This window comes from Danio rerio, chromosome 8, assembly GCF_052040795.2.
Source record: "Danio rerio strain M-AB ecotype USA chromosome 8, GRCz13ab, whole genome shotgun sequence".
NCBI lineage: Eukaryota > Metazoa > Chordata > Actinopteri > Cypriniformes > Danionidae > Danio > Danio rerio.
The window spans coordinates 12,669,142-12,689,243 of NC_141028.1; the positions used below are offsets into that span (position 1 = coordinate 12,669,142).

General features: G+C 38.5%; 1 long non-coding RNA gene across 2 annotated transcripts in view; it reads left to right on the plus strand.

Annotated features, from left to right (window-relative positions):
* Nucleotides 1–1,416: 1,416 nt before the first annotated feature.
* Nucleotides 1,417–20,102, plus strand: part of LOC141375581 (uncharacterized) — a 44,561-nt gene continuing 25,875 nt past the window's right edge. The window contains exons 1-3 of one of the 2 annotated variants that reach the window (XR_015497651.1): nt 1,417–1,499; nt 1,801–1,840; nt 19,305–19,382. This is a non-coding gene — a long non-coding RNA (uncharacterized LOC141375581). Of the gene's footprint in view, nt 1,500–1,796; nt 1,841–19,304; nt 19,383–20,102 lie in introns of those variants that run through there. The other variant, XR_015497652.1, reaches the window with a different exon arrangement.

The following is a 20,102-nucleotide window of genomic DNA, read 5'->3' on the forward strand; positions in this document are numbered from 1 at the left end:
CCTAAAATCTTAAACGTGCGCAAATGAAAACCGAGGCACAGCACACTCTACAAAATAATATTGAGATTATTGTGCCGGTGGAGCACATCACCTGATTGTGAACTTGTGATCACCTGAACTTACTTTATCAGTAGGCTATTTATTATTTATTACAGGCTATGTTACAAATATTTGACTAACAGCCACTTCATGTAAAACACTCTCATGCACTCAAAACTTGTGCCAGTTTTTAATTAATAAATGAAATTAATAAATTAAATTGAATGAATGGCCGAATCCGCACGCAAAGTGAGCCGCATATTATTTAACGTCTGTTCATTTTCTATGTTCATTTCTCGCATGCAGAAAAAGAAAAAAATCTGCTTGTTTCAAAAAGCACATTACGTTCACTAATGTATAACAACAAGAAGAAGAATTAAAGCTAATATATACATAATGCTTGGATGGATGGTGCTTTGACTGGATATCTAGGTCAAAAGCAAAATTGTTACCTGTTGTACTGCATAGACTAGTGTGGAAAAATATAATTTACAACCTGGGATGTGTTTCCCAAAACCATCGTTAGCCAACTAAGGTCGCAACTTCCTTCATTACATTGATTTGCTGTTTCCCAAAAGTTAGTATATAATAGTTTAGTTTTTAGATAGGCCTATAGTATTGCATTAATTGCATAGACGTTAAATCGTTTTTATCGGCCTAAAATTAATGCATCGATTCCATTCATCGAGTTATTATTTAAAACATAAACCTGCATTTTAATGACGGATATGGGTGTCACAGAATACTTTTTAAATCAGTGTTTTTGTTTTATTATTATTTAATGTGAACAACACTTAATAAAAATTTAAATGTATTTATTTCCCCACCTTATTGGAAAAAACAATCAATTACAGGCTTCCCGCACTTGCGGTGGTAGCCGGTTAACTATATGCAATAAACAAAACATAAATCCATTTTTAATAAAAATAATTGTATTTATTATGACATTTTTCTTTTTAATTGGTTAAAGTAAAGACTGAAATGAAAAAGAAGTGTACACTACTGAATGACTGACTGACTGACTGACTGACCTACCAACTGACTGACGACTGACCCAAATGTCTTTCATTAGGGCTACTCGTGCTTGCAGTTCTCACATAAATCCATCAGAAGCCACTGTCGACTGAATGACTAACTGACTGGCCAATTACCCTCACCCACCTCCTTCCTAAAACCCAACTGATAGTGTTTTCAAAAGTACCGATTTACCCGATCACCGCCTTCCCTAAACCCAACTGAAAAGCAATCTAGAAAAAAAAGGCCATCGCTGCTGTGGGATTTCGCCATGTTTTCAGCCTTTTGTTATTTACTTTATTATTTTTGCTTTTGTTTTACATGGTTTCTGGAACCGTTCTAAACCCCGTCGTCAAGGTTAACTCCGCTCCGCATCCCAAGTCGGCCAACAGATGCAGCGAGCTACTGGGCAAACTGGTAACACCAGAAAAGCCAAGCATATGGAGGTAAGTGGTCATCTGGTATAGAGCAAAAAGGAACAGAATATAGACGTAACTCTGGCAACATAATTCACATTCTCCAGAAATGTGGATGGGGTACATATTCACAATGAGCCTGTGTTGCATTGTCTTGACATTATCTTGGGTCTGTTCTATTTCATAGCTTCATAATACTTGGAATGAGTCATGGACTGTGTTTATGTTGTTTTTGAGTCATTTTTTAAGCTTGAAAGCTCTGTTTTCCATTCATTGTAATTTTGAGAGTGTTGAAGCACATGTTTAAAATTGATCCTTTTGTTTTTCACAGAGGAAAGAAACTCATACCGGATGGAAATGGCTTGAGGAGGGTGAGTAAAAAAATGACAGAATATTATTTTTGGGGTGAACTATTCCCTATTCCTTTAAAACTTTATATGTCTGCATATTTCGCTTTCCCGTTTCCCCCCTGAGGAGTGGAAAAGTTGGAACCGTTCTCTCATTGAAATGCATTTAGTTCGGCTCAGTAACGCAGAGGCAGCAGCCAGCAGGCGGAAGAGCAGAGGAATAATTTACGCTTCGAAACAGACAGGCGGCTCACAGAGCCCAGATGAGCAGGGCGAATGTGGAATCATTACATATACCGCATCCCAGCACACTTCATAAACAATACCAAACCCAGAGCTGCCTGTCTGTATGACAGAGACAGCCCAATAACCAATCCAAACCAGCTCTGAGTCTCACATCTCTGATCCTCTCATATACAGGCTTACTATAAAATGTAAGAAGCAGCATTAAACATTTGCAAAAACATAACACACACACACACACACACACAACCATTCCAGAATAATGCCATGTATTAATTACAAAGTGATATTTAAGCTACATTTTAGCAGAAGAAACTATAAAAATGCGTGTAGTCAATTTTTGTGCCAGATTATAATTTTTTTACTTAAAATATTGAATGCATTTTAAAGCAATGAAATCAATTATATATTACCAACTCACTCAAATACTAATTTTTTAAATGTATTTGTTTGAAATAAGTAATAAGTGATATTTAAAAATGATTTTCCGTTTACAAATATACTCTGATTGAAATTGAACAAAAAATATTAATTGGAAAAAATATGAAACATCATAATTAACCAGTTAAACTCTGAGGACCCGGTATTTTTCATATGACACATATAGCTCAAATGAAAGCTCTTGCTGGTGCTCATATGGTTCTAGCATTCTTTTTACTGCATTATGTTGAAATATTGCGGTGTTTCCATGGCTCAGAAGTGAAATCGTTTATGATGTTACAATGTTTGTTCTGCCCTTCCTTCATTCATTTGTTCTTTCCTTCGTTCCTCTCTTCATTCCTTCGTTTGTTCATATTTTTGTTCCTTCCTTCATTAGGTCGTTCGTTCGTTCGTTCATTGTGTGTTACCTGTGTTTAAACCCCTTATAAAAGTGATTTTTGCATTATAGGTCCCCTTTAAGTAAATCAAAACTTGTCTAATCAACTCTAAACAAATTCATGTAGTCCAATTCAAATACTAGTGACTCTTAGGAGTCAATTCTTCAAATAATCGTTCAAACAGATGATTAAGCAGTTTTAATCAAGTTGTATCTTTGAACTGAATTATTCAACAGTAGATGAAAACCAAGCTGTAGTTATGGGAAACACTGAATCGTTGAACTAAATGACAGAACCTGTGGCTATAGCTGGCTAATGATGCTATTGGGAAATGCATTCCAGAGCGGTTACTGAATCAATATCGGACTTACTAACTGAACTGCCTGTTAAAATTCCACTGTCCATATATAAATAAAGCAGCTTTTCTGACGTTATCATGACTGATGTTCTGAATATGTGTTATTATAGACTCATTTCCAACAAAGCTTTTGTATTGAATGAAGGAATATATTGAAATAGGCTTGTTTACAGTGTACAGACTCTTCTGTGTTGGTAAAACAGCTCTTCTAGTTAACATATTTTTGGCTATTCCAGTAATTCCAGTGAAACAAATCTTAAGGCTCCATCACACAATCATTGTAGTGGATTCAGTGCCTCCATCTTTTTTCTCCAAAAGCTTTTTTCTGTTCCTGCATGACAATTTCCTGGTGTGCAAAGCAAGGTCCATGTAGAAATGATTTATTGACTCTAGTGTGGGAGAACTTGACTGGACTGCCATTTGGACAAAAAAAAAAAAACACTGTAGAAATTCACTGTATAATAGCCTTGACATTTCTCATCTCCAAAAAATATACAAAAATAACATACATGTTCATATATGCGCAAGGGCGCCTGCAGGATTTTATTCCAAGGATTTACGCACAAATCCGACACCGCCCCGCCCTCTTCCGATTGTTATATATATACCGCTGTTATTTCAGTATTCAAACATTAAGTAACGAATGCATCACGTGAAATAAAAACATTTTTTTCATAATTTAGCAAAATTCTGCTCTTTTTATCTTTGTATTTTTATCATTTTATTTTTGTTATTTTAATATTTTATTGTCTTCATAATTAAAGCTATAGACAAAATCCTGCTTGACATTTTAGAAAACATTTTGCATAGCTAAACAGTGTGTGTTAAAGATTAAACACACACACACACACACACACAGAGAAGCATGTTATATGGCCCCATAAATGTCCAACTTATATTTAACTAAATCGTAAAAATAAATGTTGAAAATTGCTCGTTTTATTTTCTAAAACATTTGTTTTTGTAAAAGCAAAACCTACATTTAAGAATCCATATTTATTTTATTTATTAATTCCTTTGACTTGTTTATTGGTGCAAATATATGCTATAATTTAAATCATACAACAGTATTTTGGACAGCTACAGTGCCACTAAACCTTTCAAACAAAAGTCCAAAAAGTAAAGAAGGATTTGACTTTCTCTGGTGACGGCTGACATCACAACACGCCGTTACCGTCCTTCAGGTGGTATCTCCGGCTTTAAATTACAAAACAAGCCGTCTGGCTTGACTGGAGTGCAGTTATTTCCTCGTTGTTCAAAGAGTCTGAAGGTTCATGTTTCATGGATATAGGATGATTGTGGACATTGATGGTGTTAAGCGTGTCTTTATTTGATGTGCAGAAGTTTTTCAGTAGTGCATGTAGCTGTTGGTAAAGTTCTCTCCCAGATCAGAGCGAGTTTTTGTGCTCCCAAATACAGCACCGCATGCAATAACCTCACACTCAGTCAGGCGAAGTAAAGGTCTCATTGCCTAGAATGTCCATAAATTTAATCAAGCTTGAGCCACAAATAAAATAATAGGCTATTTTATTATTTTAAGATTTTAGACAACAAGTTTGTAATTTTTATTATAAAGGTTATATCTTAGTCAATTAAATAATAACTTTAATAAATAAAATTTGTTCGTAAGAATGTGGTGGGTTAGTGATTCTCTGCCTAAGACTGCTCTATGGTTTTAAAACCTTTTTCAAAACGGTATCGTTTAGACCTGTGTATATATATATATATATATATATATATATATATATATATATATATATATATATATATATATATATATATATATATATATATATATATATATATATACACACATTAAATGTAGTGTAGTTCACTTGTGGATGTCTGATAACTAACGGTCTTCCGCTAAGCCAGCTGTGGTAGCTTGGCAACAGAGCCGCAACTTCAACACACAGATTCTGTCAGCACAGTTCAGCAAAGTTGTCTCTGTATGGAGAATTCCAGGCCGAGAACGGTTTGTAATAGTGACGCGCTGTTCCAGGCTCAATGGAGAAACAACCGTAACCATACCGAAGTATTACAACAATTTGGCACTATAGTGGCAAAGCAGGCAGCTGTAGTGTATACTGTTTAATAATCAATTTAAATTATGTCACAAATAAATAAATAAAAAGCTGCATTAATTCCCGCCCTCTCATGGTTGGTACACACAGTGCGTACAGCCGTACGGCTGCAGGTGCCACTAAATGTGCATTCATCACTGCAAACATTTTGGCTTGAGAAAATCTGAAAGTTTGATTTAAAGGGGACCTTTTTTGCTCCTTTTCATAAGATGTAAAATGAGCCACTGATGTCCGTAGAGTGTGTATGTGAAGTTTAGCTCAAAATACCACACAAATAAGGTTTTATAACTCTTTGACACTTTTCGGTTTGTGCCTAATTGTGCCATTTCGGTGACTGTCACTTTAAATTCAAATGAGATTGTACTCTTTTGATAAGAGGCCGGAGCTACAAATACCTGTGTTAGCATAGTGGCAGATTCATAAACAAGACTGACGTCATATGCTAATGAGGGAAAGATTGTCATTAATGGGCGGGGCTTTCCTCCTCTGATGACACGTACAAAGGGAGAATAGGCTCGTTTGAGGTGCGCCTTGCCTTAACTGAAATGTAGACGAGAGCAGGCAGCTGCAGTAGGAGGAGGGCTAAAAAAAATACATCAGATGTCCTTACATCAGGCATTTACGTTTTTTATCGCGGACAAATGACCTCATGAAAAAAATACTATGGTAATTTATTGTAAATAGGCTATTATAGTGTTTTTGAACATGTTTTTTTTTTCAAGATTGGGTTATGTTTATAGTTGTTTTGATACCAGAGCAACAAATTAAATTGCCTATTTTTATAATGGTACTGTACTATAATGGACTGATAAAACACTATAATATTTCTATAAATTACTACAAGGTTTTTTAATGTGGTAGTGGATGCAATTGAAATATTACTGTTTTTACAAAAAGATGGTCACAGTCGCAGAAGATGAACAGCTAATTACTTAAAATGGTGTATTTAAAACATAAATCTGTATAATCCACAGTGTTAAATGTTAAAAGAATGTCAATAATAAAAAGCTTATACAGCAAGAAAGATTTCAAAATTCTAGTTTGGCTACATTATAAATTAAGTAGCTATAGCAAGATGCTTTTGAGTAACAGGTCATGGCAAATGTTTATTTGTTTTGCTAGGAATGTCTCTAGAATTTAGCATTTTATTGAACAAGTGGTTTCCCAGAGATGGGTTGCGGCTGGAAGGGCATCCGCTGCGTAAAAACTTGCTGAATAAGTTGGCGGTTCATTCCGCTGTGGCGACCCCGGATTAATAAAGGGATTAAGCCGACAAGAAAATGAATGAATAAACAAGAGGGCTAATAATTTTGTCTTCAGTTATATTTCGCTTTATACCTTCTAATGCCCTCTACAGAAAGTCTGAAATTACAATAGGAATGAATTCATTCCTATTGTAATTCATTCCTATTGTAATTTCAGACTTTCTGTAGAGGGCATTAGAAGGTATAAAGGGAAATATAACTGAAGACAAAATTATTAGCCCTCTTGTGAAGTTTAAAAAAATAGTGTTGCATCAAATATGTAAAAGTGTGGTTTGACACATTTTGTTTTCAACAGTTTTATAAACTAATTTCTACTAATTTTTCTAGTGTTTGCCATATTATATTATATTTTTTATATAATATTTTACTAGTTATTTGACAGATACGGGTTTTTAGCCTAAAGTGCAATTTAAAGAGTTAAAGATTGTTTTTTTATTACGTGTGATTATGAAAAATAAAATAATGTATTTTTAATATTAGAAGCTGGTTATATTCAAAAATTGTTTTCAAACAACTGGGTTTAAGCCCCTTATGAAAGAGATTTTCAATAAAGTTGTGATAACTAATAACCTTAACTTTTTTATTTTGATTGTATTGGAATAGGACGACGTAGTGGCACAGTAGGTAGTGTTGTCGCCTTACAGCAAGAAGGTCGCTGGTTCAGGCCTTGGCTCAGTTGGCGTTTCTGTATGGAGTTTGCATGTTCTCCCTGCATTCGCATGGGTTTCCTCCGGGTGCTCCAGTTTCCCCCACAGTCCAAAGACATGTGGTACAGGTGAATTGAGTAGGCTAAATTGTCCGTAGTGTATGAGTGTGTGGATGTTTCCCAGAGATGGGTTGCGGCTGGAAGGGCATGCGCTGCATAAAAACGTGCAGGATAATTTGGTGGTTCATTCCACTGTGGCAACCCTGGATTAATAAAGGGACTAAGCCGACAAGAAAATGAATGAATGAATGTAATGGAATAATGTGCACCTTTTTGTGAAGTTAAATTATTGTGAAAAGCGCTATACAAAAAAACTTGAATTGAAGTGAATAAATCTTTAGGAGTTGGAAATTTTAGCTTCAGAAGAAGAATATACAAGGAACGTTGTTTAATAGCATTGTGTTGGCTTTCTCAAATCAACATATTTCTCCTGGAAAATAGCCAAACCTGTCAGTAGGATGAGGTGTGAATAAATTGTATCATAGTGTATCTTCAGCCTCTTGCCTGTTTATACTTGCATGCAGAAGATTGGCTGTTGATCAGTCATAAAACCTTCAGACTTCTGGTTTGTGTGAAAACAAAATCCAACCCATGGCAAAAGCATAAAAGTGGCCCAGTTTTGCAGCGAAAACTGACTTGGCAACCCTGTCTAAGCACCTTTTAAAAATCCCCACACTTTGTGAGCATAAATACTTGGGAGTTTTCCACTACAAAACACACGTAAATTGAATTTTTTTTGCCCAGTCACTAATGAGAAAGCTTGTTCGCCGGAATAAAAAGTTCTTATCTGCGCAGTGATAATTCTGCTAGTCTGTAGCCGAGCACTTCTTATTTATTGGTAAACACTCCCAGCCTCTAATTGACAGTTTAATGATGGACTGGCATTGCCTGGCTCACATTAAACAAGTGTTAATTATTGCACACTTAGGCTGTCAGCACAAATGCCCCGTAGGTCTGTTCCTCACACAAAGCTATTTTATGACTTCAGAAGACTTATATAACACATGGACTGGGAATACTGCGGGAATATGAAATATTATTTCACTCATATTGTGCTTTCCGTCCTCCTCAGAGCATGACTGCATGCTTTTGTTGTACGGAAAAGAAAATTCTCGACAATTTTGGACTGAGTAAACGATGTAAGATGAAGTAGATTATGAACAACCTGTAGCTTTATGTCTTTTTTTTCTAGCCATCTGTTCATTTATGGCCTGATTACCTGACAGACTTGGAAAATACTGCACTGTGTGCCAAAACAACAATGATAAAACAAGACCGTAATTGATTTAGATAATCAGCATGGGATCAAATCACTGATATTGAGCCAAATTTCTTGCATTTGAGCAATGATAAATCTAGCCAACATGATCTATGTCCTTGGTCTTTTGTGTTGTTTATTAATTGAATTGCAGGGGCGTTTTCTCTGGAGGCAGTGAAGGCAATGCCTCTACCAAAAGATTTGGATGACAAAATAATCCATGATACAGAAATCGTACATAAAACACTACCAAAGACCTCTGTATATGCACCAATATGTCAGAATCATTCATTCTTACCGGCATGGACTGAAAAAACGTATTATGTTTGGAGGAAAAACAGTTTGTTTTATCAAGGATCTATGTATAGAGGGGCGTTTTGCTTCCTTCAGTCAGTTAGGGAAAAATCTGACTTCCCTCATACATATTTTCCCCGTTATTGTCAGGGTTCTGCACCTCCAGTCTTGTAAATTCTTGTTTTTGGTGGCAGAGCCCGTACACTAGCTCTGTCTTGTCCTGTATGTGATGCTCGGCTTGAGTTTTCTCTGGTCGAGCATTCGTTTTCTGTCATTGTGAGTTTCTGTATGGGTGCCGTCATTGGCGCACGCGCAGACTGTGCAACATTCCGCTTGATACAAGCTTTTGTACTTGTTTGTGTTTTATTCTCGTAGAAGAAGTGCAATGAAGGAGGAGCTAGAGCTCAAGCTCCGCCTTGCTAAAGCTCAGCTCTGCCCAAGTGGCTCTGCAGTGAGCACCACTTGGGGTTCTGTCGACATTGCGCTGTTTCATTCTCAGCGTCTCCATCTAGTTGGTTTCGTTTTGGGTTGGCGTTCATGGTAAGGTGTTTTTATCTATTATGTGCTCGTTGGGTTGGGTTTGGGTTGGCGTTCATGGTAAGGTGTTTTTATCTATTATGTGCTCGTGTCTTGCGTTTGTTGGTGTCGTCTAAGCACGTGGCTGGATGTTTACATTGTTGCCACATGCTATTGTTGTGTGCTCCATTGTTGTGCTTGTCTTGAGTTCTCTCATTGGCTGCGTGTTCTTGTCTCGTTTTATGTGAGTATATGGCTTGTGTTGTCTTTGGCTGTTTCTCAATTCGAAGAACGCACAGAACGGACTTGCGTTGGAACTGAACTTTGGCAGCTGATGATGACATTACACGAGAACACGAGGACGCAAAACCGATGAAGAACGCATATTGAGAAACAGCCTTTCTGTCATGTGCTCTCCCGTCTATTGTCTAGTCCCACCCTCCTTGTTAACCCATTATTAGTATACCTATTTGTGTGTTAATTTACTTCTGCTTATATTCTCCTCATGTCTGCTGTGCCAGTTTGTCGTCGTTTCCTGCCTTGTCCTGTTCTAAAGTCCTGATTCCTGCCAGCCTGCCCAGTCTAGTTTGTTTGATTGTTTATTTGTTTCATTAATGTTTTCCCCTTGGGGTAGTTTGTTTTGCCTTTTTATTTTAATTTAATTAATAATAAAGACCCATTATTTTCTGCACCAGAGTCCTCGCTCCTTTACCCTACACGAACCTTAACAGTTATTTGCAAATCAGATATTTTGTGAAGTCTAAAATTCCCAAATTCGAACTCTGTCCAGAAAATCATGTGATTTATGATATCTTTACAACCCTAATCCCCCCCCCCCCCATCCCCCAAACAGTTCCAAGTCATCTTATTTCTAAATTTGTCTGTTTATTTGAAAGTTGTGTTATAGTATCCTCCATGAGTTTTAAAGTTGCCTGGGAAAAAGATTTGGGAATCCAACTCTCTGCAGATTCATGGGACAATTGTTTGACTTCAATACAGTCAACAGCAGACACCAACTGATTAAATTCAAGGTCATACATTGTCCACACTACACTAAAGCCAAGCTCCATAAAATCCTTTGTTCTGTCTCACCAATGCGCGATAGATGCAAGATAGCAGAGGACGCGGTTGCTCATGCCTTCTGGCTCTGTCCCCTACTGAACAGAATCTGGACCAACATATTTGACTGGTACTCCAAGGCTTAGAGTACGCTTTTTCTGCCAGATGCCGAACTTGCTATCTTTGGATTTTCACAAAACACATCTTCTCTACCTCAAACAGTACAAGAGTCTTTAATGCAAGGCATAGTGGTGGCTAGAAGACTATTGTTTAATAATTGGAAATCGCCGTTACCCCCCTCATTCCAGAACTGGATTTCTGATATAATGTCTGTTATTCAGATGGAGAGACTCATATTTTTACAGACTAGCTCCATGAGAAAAAATTTTGCCTCTTGGGGTCAATTTCTTGATTTATTTGACAAATCAACATCTCAAGAGCAATTCCCTGACCCCTCTGAAGTTTAAACTATGCACCCTCTCTAGTTTTGATTGTATGTTTTGTGATTATGATGTGTTTTTTTTTTTTCGTCTCTTTTCTTTGTTGTTTTCTTTTATATTGTCTATTGTTTGTCTAAAGTATTAGCCAATGTTTGTTCTTGTTCTGTGTGTGTGTGTATATATAAAATATGCTTTAAATAAGTCAAAAAAGCATGAAATGCGAAAAAAGAATATAATTTATAAATTGCTAATCTTTATATCAGTTTCCAGCCATGCTGAATAACAGCGCATCTTTTACGCATCTTTCTTTCATTGGATTTATCTTCAATGCTTCCTCCATCATCTTACCACAGACCAGAGGTTTCATTAAACTTTCTCATTGTCCGTCATTTTGAGGGTTGTAAAATTTCCGTCATAACCTATTATTGATTGTTATTTAATTTGCAGACTTACTAATCGCCTTTTTTATTCATATTTTAATAATGAACTTGCACAATGAGCATATAGGCTAAATTATTCATTTATTTATGTGACAAATTAACAAAAACTCCTATCTGCCCTAACTCATATCTTCCTCCTGCGTCGACCTAAACAGGGTGCTTGCCTGTGCGTAATCAAATGCATCAAGGGAGACTGATGCAGAGGCAGTTGTCATTAAATTCTGTCTTTGCCTCGGAAAGTCGACTTCTCGTGACCAAGATTTACTAGCGCCACTTCAGCCAGCGTTTTTTAGTTAGGAAACATTTCTCCTACGGCTGTGATCAGTTTGCTGGATTCTCTGAATGTGGGATTTCCTGATCCTGCAAGCACTCGTTTTACTGGAAAAAATTACTACAGCACGCGCTCCTTCTGCACTAGGGGCGCGGCTGCATCCCTATGAGTCCGGTAATGCTCACAACGCACCCCAGATAGCAAAATACACTCGGCCCAGTTGCAGCTAGATTCTCGCCTGCCGGAGGCTTACCTCTCGGCCAGACTCCGGCTGCCGTACTGGGGCCGAATGCCTGTGGAATCCCGATTCCAGCCCGAGTCAATTGGGCCAGATGTGGCGGCCGTAAGCGAGTCGACGCTGCCGCATCCGAGCCAAAATCGGCCCGCGAGTAATGTGAACTGCGGCCCGTAGCTTTATATACCTTCATATAAAATCTTTTGGTATTACATTGGTGCTTGATACATGGTATTACAACCATTTGAGTTGATATAACAGCAAACGCAGGCTATAATGTAAACACGTGTAGGCACTGCGTTTAACCTTTGAATAAATTGCAAACAGCATACATATCCTATAACAAAAATAATCAAAGGACAAAATAAATAATAATAAACGTTGATTGCAAGAAACAAATAATACAAAAAATGAATAAATTATTTTGTAGTGCACAAGCACATCAATATAAAAACAATAAACCTGACCTCCTTGCTGCTGCTTGATTGGATCTTCATCGTCCACTCCATCACTTCCTCTTTTTTCACCTTTATTATTAATATCATAACTACTTGGCTGTTTAAAAAAACTTACACTCAGCTGCTGTGACGTATTTGCAACTGTACGCAGCGGTGACAAAGAGAAGACAAAAAAAGGGCAATCGCCATCAGCTGGACAGGAGTGGGAATTACAGTCAGCAACAAATTACAATAGACCACCCTCAGCATAATCTGTCAAAATGACAGATCACCTTCAGATTTTTCCATCACAGCTGAAAAAAATCCGTCAATGACGGAAAATATTCGGTTAACGCAACCTCTGCCCCAGACATGCTCAATAATGTTCATGTCTGGTAACTGGGCTAGCTAATCCTAAAGCACCTTGACCTTCTTTGCTTTCAGGAACTTTGATGTGAAAGCTGAAGTATGAGAAGAAGCACTATCCTGCTGAAGAATTTGCCCTCTCCTGTGGTTTGTTTTGTAATGGGCAGCACAAATGTCTTCATTCTTCATGTTACTGCCACAATTTTATTTATTCTTTTGCTAGCTTTATTTGGAGTCACCACAGGAGGGCGATATAGGATTTAAGTGAGACAAAGTAGAGTAAGAGCAATTTACGTTTGTTCACGAGCTAACAGGTACAGCTCGGAAGAATGCCTTGAGCTTTTATCATTTTGTATCCCTTCAGCAAGCAGAGCGAGGTATGTTTTGTATATTGTTTGATTTATTTGGAAAATGTTAGATGTTTTGTGAATGTTTGTTGAGTTTATTTTTCTATGTTGTTTGGTTAGTTTTCCTTGTAGTTTGACGGTGCTTTGGTGCTACAGTTTTACACGGTGCTATCATGTTATGTGCAAAGAAGTATGTGGTATGAGATCACCAAGCTGGTAAAGATGAGAATTGATGCTGATGTAACAAAGAATTGAGAAAAATAGGATTTCAGTGACGAAGTTTATTGCATTTAAGTAAACTATTTAAATGAACCCGTCAAAACTCTTCCTCCTTTATTGGCGCTGAAGAGCTGCTACTCCTCAGGCTGTTGATGTTGCTATCCGCTCTGCAGATCTCTCAAATGCCCCCATACTGAATGTAACTCCTAACCATGACTTTTCCTTCACCAACCTTGACTGATTTCTGTGAGAATCTTGGGCCCATTCAGGTTCCAATAGGTCTTCTGCAGTATTTGTGGTAATTGGTATGCAGTTGTGTTGTATGCACCTTCTGCCACTTTTCCGAACGATCAACCAGAAATCCAGTTATTATTGGTTGCTCTTAACTGGGATCGATGACAAGTCTTTTGTCAGGTAGTGTGTTTATATAATAACAAAACAACAACATATTTAATGTTGTTGCAAATAATGTATAAATTGCGATCTTTATGTCAGTTTCCAGCGCTACTGAATAACAGCGCATCCTTTGCCTGCTTTGAGCTCTCTGTCTGTCACAGAGATCTTGAGTGGCATCAGTGTTGTAGCAGAACTTGAATAATTAAAAATAAACAATTCATTTGTGGACAGCATGATGTTCCGGTCACATTTTACCCTGGAACCAAATAAGAAATCACTGCTTCTATTTTGCTTAAATGTAATCTTGTAAATTTGTTTGTTGCATTATTTTCAGACAATTAGGCACATTTAACCCCCAGTTCTCATTAGTGTAATGTGTCTTTGTCATTATTTTTAATGAGGATTCTCATTATTAAAATGCTGTCAGTTTTTTTAAATATTCAACATTTTGTTAAAGGCAGTACAACAAATACAATAATGATGTATTGAAGCTCATATTTGTGTTCACATCCATAGTTTGTTCATTTTATACATCAATTTTTACCGGCCACTATATTAGGTACGCCTGTCCGACTGATCATTGACACAAATTTCTAATCAGCCAATCACATGGCAGCAAATCAATGCATTTAGGCATGTAGACATGGTCAAGACGATCTGCTGCAGTTCAAACCGAGCATCAGAATGGGGTAGAAAAGTGGTTTAAGTGAACGTGGCATGGTTGTTGGTGACCGGCGGGCTGGTCTGAGTATTTCAGAAACTGCTGATCTACTGGGATTTTTATCATCTCTAGGGTTTACAGGGAATGGTCTGAAAAAGAGAAAATATCCAGGGAGTGGCAGTTCTGTGAGCGCAAATGCCTTATGTTGATAGGCCCATTAGTACCAACTGAACATTGTGTCAACGCCACAGCCTGAATATTGTTGCTGATCATGTCCATCCTTTGTGACCACACTGTACACTTCCAGCAGAATAACTCATGTCATAAAGTACAAATCATCTCAGACTAGTTTCTTAAATATGACAATGAGTTCACTTCTCAAATGGTCTCCACAGTCACCAGATGTCAATCAAATGGAGCACCTTTGGGATGTGGTGGAACGAGAGATTTGCATCATGAATGTGCAGCCAACAAATCTGCAGCAACTGCATGATGCCATCTTGTCAATATGGAGGAAAATCTCTGAGGAATATTTCCAGTACCTTGTTGAATCTATTCCACGAAGGATTAAAGCAGTTCTGAAGGCAAAAGAGGGTTCACCCCAGTACAAGTAAGGTGTACCTAATAAAGTGACCGGTGAGTGTTAATGTGTGTGTGTGTGTGTGTATATATAATTTAACAAAATGTATTTATATGTTCAGCTAGTTGACAAAGTAATTTTTCACAATTTAATTAACTCAACAGACTAGAAAATTACTAATTAAATTGACAAAACAAGTGGTTCATTCCACTGTGGCGACCCCTGATTAATAAAGGGACTAAGCAGAAAATAAAATGAATGACAAAACAACAACAAATCTGCTCATTTACATTTGTTATAGTGTTTATTTAAAGAATATGAAATAATACATAAGTAACAGTGGTTTGTTAATGTTAAAATTATGTTGAACCTTCCCTTAAATGAACCTAAAACAGTATTTTAATACTAAGTATTCAACAAAAACTCGACACCATTCGTCTGTACACTCAACTTTTCCCCCTTATTGCCTTATAAACAGAAAAGAGCATAAACTGTATTAAATTATATGCTACTTTATGTCAAACGCTGAGATAGACGGTGCATTAAGGCCACTGTAACTGTTATTGGGCATCAGAGTATTCACTGGCAGGCTTAATACCAGCCATAATCAAGCAGTTCGGATTAAAGTGTTTGCTTGGAAATACATTTTATGACCCTATTTCGCAGGACAAGGGAGCGATAAATAATCTGCATTTTGGCACAAGGACTCTATCTGCGGTCTGAAGTCGACGGGAAAGGTTTACTCTGAAGTTTCATTTTCCGTGTAGCGCCAGTGCCAGGTGATTCGCATGGCTGGCCGAGATCACACATCACGACCTCTGCATCATTAGCATACACTAATTAGCGAGGAAAATAAACACGGCGGCTAATTATTCGGTGGAATGAGACACAAACAAAGGAAAGAACACTAATTACAGGCCGTCGTTATCAAACCTGTCTATTGGCTGGGGTCAAAGATGCTGCTGTATAAAGAGAGCTCGGCTTTTCTCTGTAGGTTACATAATGACATTTTCCTGCCAACGAGGCTGTTTATCTGTCAACCAAACAGCTCTGAAAATTAGGCCATGACTGCTCAAAATTGGTGCGACTGTACATCGTGAGATTCTACTGAGATTTATCCTTTGTATCTGATGTAAACAAGAGACAAACTTCACAAAGACACTTTTGACAGACTGAGTAACCACACCAGGGACCGCACTAGGAAACATGAATCCAGAGCAATTCCCGAAGGAACATAAACATCCATAAAGTCATATGAACATTCTCCTATTTATCATGGTCATCTGCACCGGAGCCCCTGGCAACGAGCACAAAAAAACCACACACATGTGACAGGTCTCAAGGGCCCGACACACTTCTTCAAACTTCACAGTGCTGTGTTATAAGGCCAGTCACTCCAAGCTCTCTCCTTTCCGATGTTGTGTTTTCTAATTACGGCTCTGTTTTCCTCCCATCCCTGTGTTTAGGGTGGTGCGATGTGTGTAGATCATTAGTTTCCTGCCAGCCGCCCGTCAACGTGTCCTTCACGAACCGCTGCGCCACTAAGAAGTCATTTACACCGCTTCTCCCCATATGGTTTCATCACTATTCCGGCACAGTCTCCGCAGCCGCTCATAAAAACCCTGGGACTGTCAGCCTTTTTAAAAATGGCATTATCCAGCTTAATGATGCAGCACTTTAATAGCAGCGAGAAAAAAAGAAAGGAGAAAAAAAGTAATAAAGAGGCTGTGACTAGAATCCCGTCAATTGCACATAATAAAAAGACTGTTTGTCATTCATGGGCGTGTGCGATGCAGATCAGCAGAAAATCTGGACCGGGTTGCACTGCACATGTTAGTGCACTGATAGAGATATGAGTACAGGCCTGGGCAAAAAAAAGGTGAAGTTTTTCATGTTAAGCGAGGGAGGAGTGTTGACTTGGAGTCTGATGGATGTGGTGGAGTCATATGAGGAGCAGGAGGAGGGAGCAAACCCCTCCACGTCACTGTGATTGGCTGGTTAGTCTAATGAAATTTTAAATTGGGTGGACCTTGATGCCTATTTTTAAACTAAGTATACAATAACTACTAGCTTAAACTCACCGGCCACTTTATTAGGTACCGGGTTGGACTCCCTTTTGCCTTCAGATCTGCCTTAATCCTTTGTGGCACAGATTCAACAAGGTACTGGAAATATTCCTCTGAGATTTTTGTCCATATTGACATGATGGCATCACGCAGTTGCTGCAGATTTGGTAGCTGCATATCCATGATGAGAATCCTGTTCCACCACATCCCAAAGGTGCTCTATTGGATTGAGTTCTGGTGACTGAGGAGGCCATTTGAGTACAGTGAACTCATTATCATGCTCAATAAACCAGTGTGAGATGATTCGGGCTTTATGACATGGTGCGTTATCCTGCTGGAAGGAGCCATCAGAAGATGGGCACAGTGTGGTCATAAAGGGATGGACATGGTCAGGAATAATACTCAGGTAGACTTCGGCATTGACACGATGCTCACTTGGTAATAATAGGCCCAAAGTGTGCCAAGAAAATATCACTTACACCATTACACCACCAGCAGCCTGAACCGTTGATACAAGGCAGGATAAATCCATGCTTTCATGTTGTTGATGGCAAATTCTGACCCTATTCTCGAATGTTGCAGCAGAAATCAAGACTCATCAGACCAGTCAATGTTTTTCCAATCTCCTGTTGTCCAATTTTAGTGTGCCTGTGCCAATTGTTGCCTCAGTTTCCATTTCTTAGCTGACAGGAGTGGCACCCGGTGCGGTATATATAGCCAACAAAAATACATCCAGAGTGCTAAAGCAGTTCTAGTAAATTGAAACTGCTTCAGTTCAGTTTTCACAGTTAAAGTTCAGTTTAGTTCAGTTCAGTGTAATGTAAATGTCACTGCTGAAAGCCAAAACACTGAAGAGCAAATCCGTGTATGTCAAATTTAATCCAACAATGCCCCCCCCAGGGAGACAGGCAGCTACAACGTCGCAGGCAGTGTGAATGCAGCATAAGAGTGACCAGTTTATTTAACGACCACTTGTGTCGCTAATAGCAATTGTTTCAAGAGTTCACACCTACAGTAGCTGATGATTGACCATAAAGCTTGTTTGGCATGCTGTCCCGGGAGAGAGCCCTGAGCTCAAAAAAATTCTTGAGCCCGGGGCTCCCTCCCATCTGCAGGGCAAGAGGGGAGTTTGAGCTCAGGTAGATCTCGAGAACTCCCCTGCTGTAGTAGCTAATCAACAGATAGTGATTGCTCTTTAGAGATAACCTCTTTACAAGGAGCATGTCTATGGTGCCGATTTGGATTAGTCAATTAACTTAAGTTGCATGTTTTTGGACGGTGGGAGGAAACCGGTGAACCCGGGGGAAACCTTCGTGTGCACGGGAAGAACGTGTAAGCTCCACACAGAAACGTTGGTGTTAAGGTCACACAATGAGGACAAGGAGGGTTATATCTTTTCATCAATTTATTCAAACAAGTAGCAGGAGACAGGTAAGTGAGAGTCATAGATATATACACTAGATGTCACCTGGCCTATTGTTGTCTGTTGGACGGAATGCGTCAATAGCGCCGCCATCTTGCTACAGGGTAGCGCTCCTTTGAAATGAATGTGGGACCAAGGTACAGTGGAGGACTGTGGCCATCCAAAGCCAGATATACACATATACACATATATCTATGATCGGGAGTTTTCCTGGATGTGTGTAATTTTTTTTTCTAATTACGAAAATTATAATTTTACATCACTTTTCTACATTGATGGATCAGTGACCGCACGGGCATTCCTGTCAAAAAGCTTGTGTTTGTGTGTACAGAAATGTACTATTCACCCTCCCTGTTAAATTTAATATAATCCATGTCCTGAAACACACCTCCTCTCCTGCTTTCACTTCTCATACTGATGAAGGGAGCGATTCGTTTGTGAATGAATCCCCCGAACGACTCTTTTACTAGCCGACAATAATACAAGTTTCTAGCAGCGCAGCATCTCATTGTCATATTTCTTTTGCATTGTTTGCTGATTTTATTCAACAAAACTAGCATAAGCCGAGTGTTTAGTGCGAGTTGGAGCTGCTTTGCCTTATGGTGAATGCAGTAAGTGACTTTTCTCATCAATATAGTTACCTGATTAGCACAAAAGTTCAGAACATTCAAAAACAGAAAAAAACTTAATATTACCTATGAAATGTTCTGCCTTTGTGCTTTGTTTTCTTTGTTTGCTCGTTACTACACCCGTAGACAGCGCTAAAGTCCCGCATCTTCATGTAATAACACTGTCTTGACTAGTGCGGTTGAATGACATTTGTCCTGGGAGCACTGTACCAATGTGGCGGCGCTATTGACGTATGCTGAGGGTCCCTATGCGACATCTAGTCTATATATCTATGAGTGAGAATCTTTGCTAAAGAGCAGATGGATTGTTGTTTACGTTGTAAACAGATATAGAGTGTAAAGTCACTTCCCTTAATGATAGTTCTGTTCATCCACAGGTTTGAAAGGAACATCCACAGGTTACTCAATCATAAGAGATGGGAAACATCCACGGAAGAAGGCAGGTCAGGGAAAAGGTAAGGTGAACCGTCAGACTTCAATTACAGCCCCTCACTGACTGTAATTAAGGAGGCTTTATAGGGGAACTTGATTAAGGGAACAGGTGCAGGTGATTGGCGAGGGAGAGTGCTGATTGGGAGAGCGGAAACGAGCCATGGGTGTGACAGTTGGCTGGCTGGGTAAGAATTAGAACCAGTGACGTTTTTGCTGTGAGGCTACAGTGCTAACCACTAGGTTTCCACATCTAGGAAAGGAGGAGGTGGAGGGGGGTGGGGGGTTCTTCAAAATGAAGATGGCTGTTGTATGGAACTTAGGGTTTTATAGTGGCTTATGATTCACCAATCAGACGATTCCTAAATTAAATTATGAAGGACCAGCCGCAAGCAATCATAAGCACGTGATTAGTTTACTCTCGAAATTAGTTTATAAATAAACTTGACTTCGAAATTATTCAAAATATTACACAAGACTAGAATATAAAATTACGAACAAGAGTTTTTGCTTTCTCACTTAAGGAGGTAGCAGTAATTTCACATCACTGATAAATGAGTTCTGTATTGATGTGCTGTTGTTTGTTTTGGCTTTTTAGACTCTATCTGTTTGAGTTTAAAGTATTTAAGTGATGAGGCTGAAATTCAGGGTCCATCTATTTTCCAACCTACAGGCATGGGACACCTGGGATGGATGGCCAGTATTTAGAAACTGTATTGTTCATAATTAATAGCATATAGCAATCT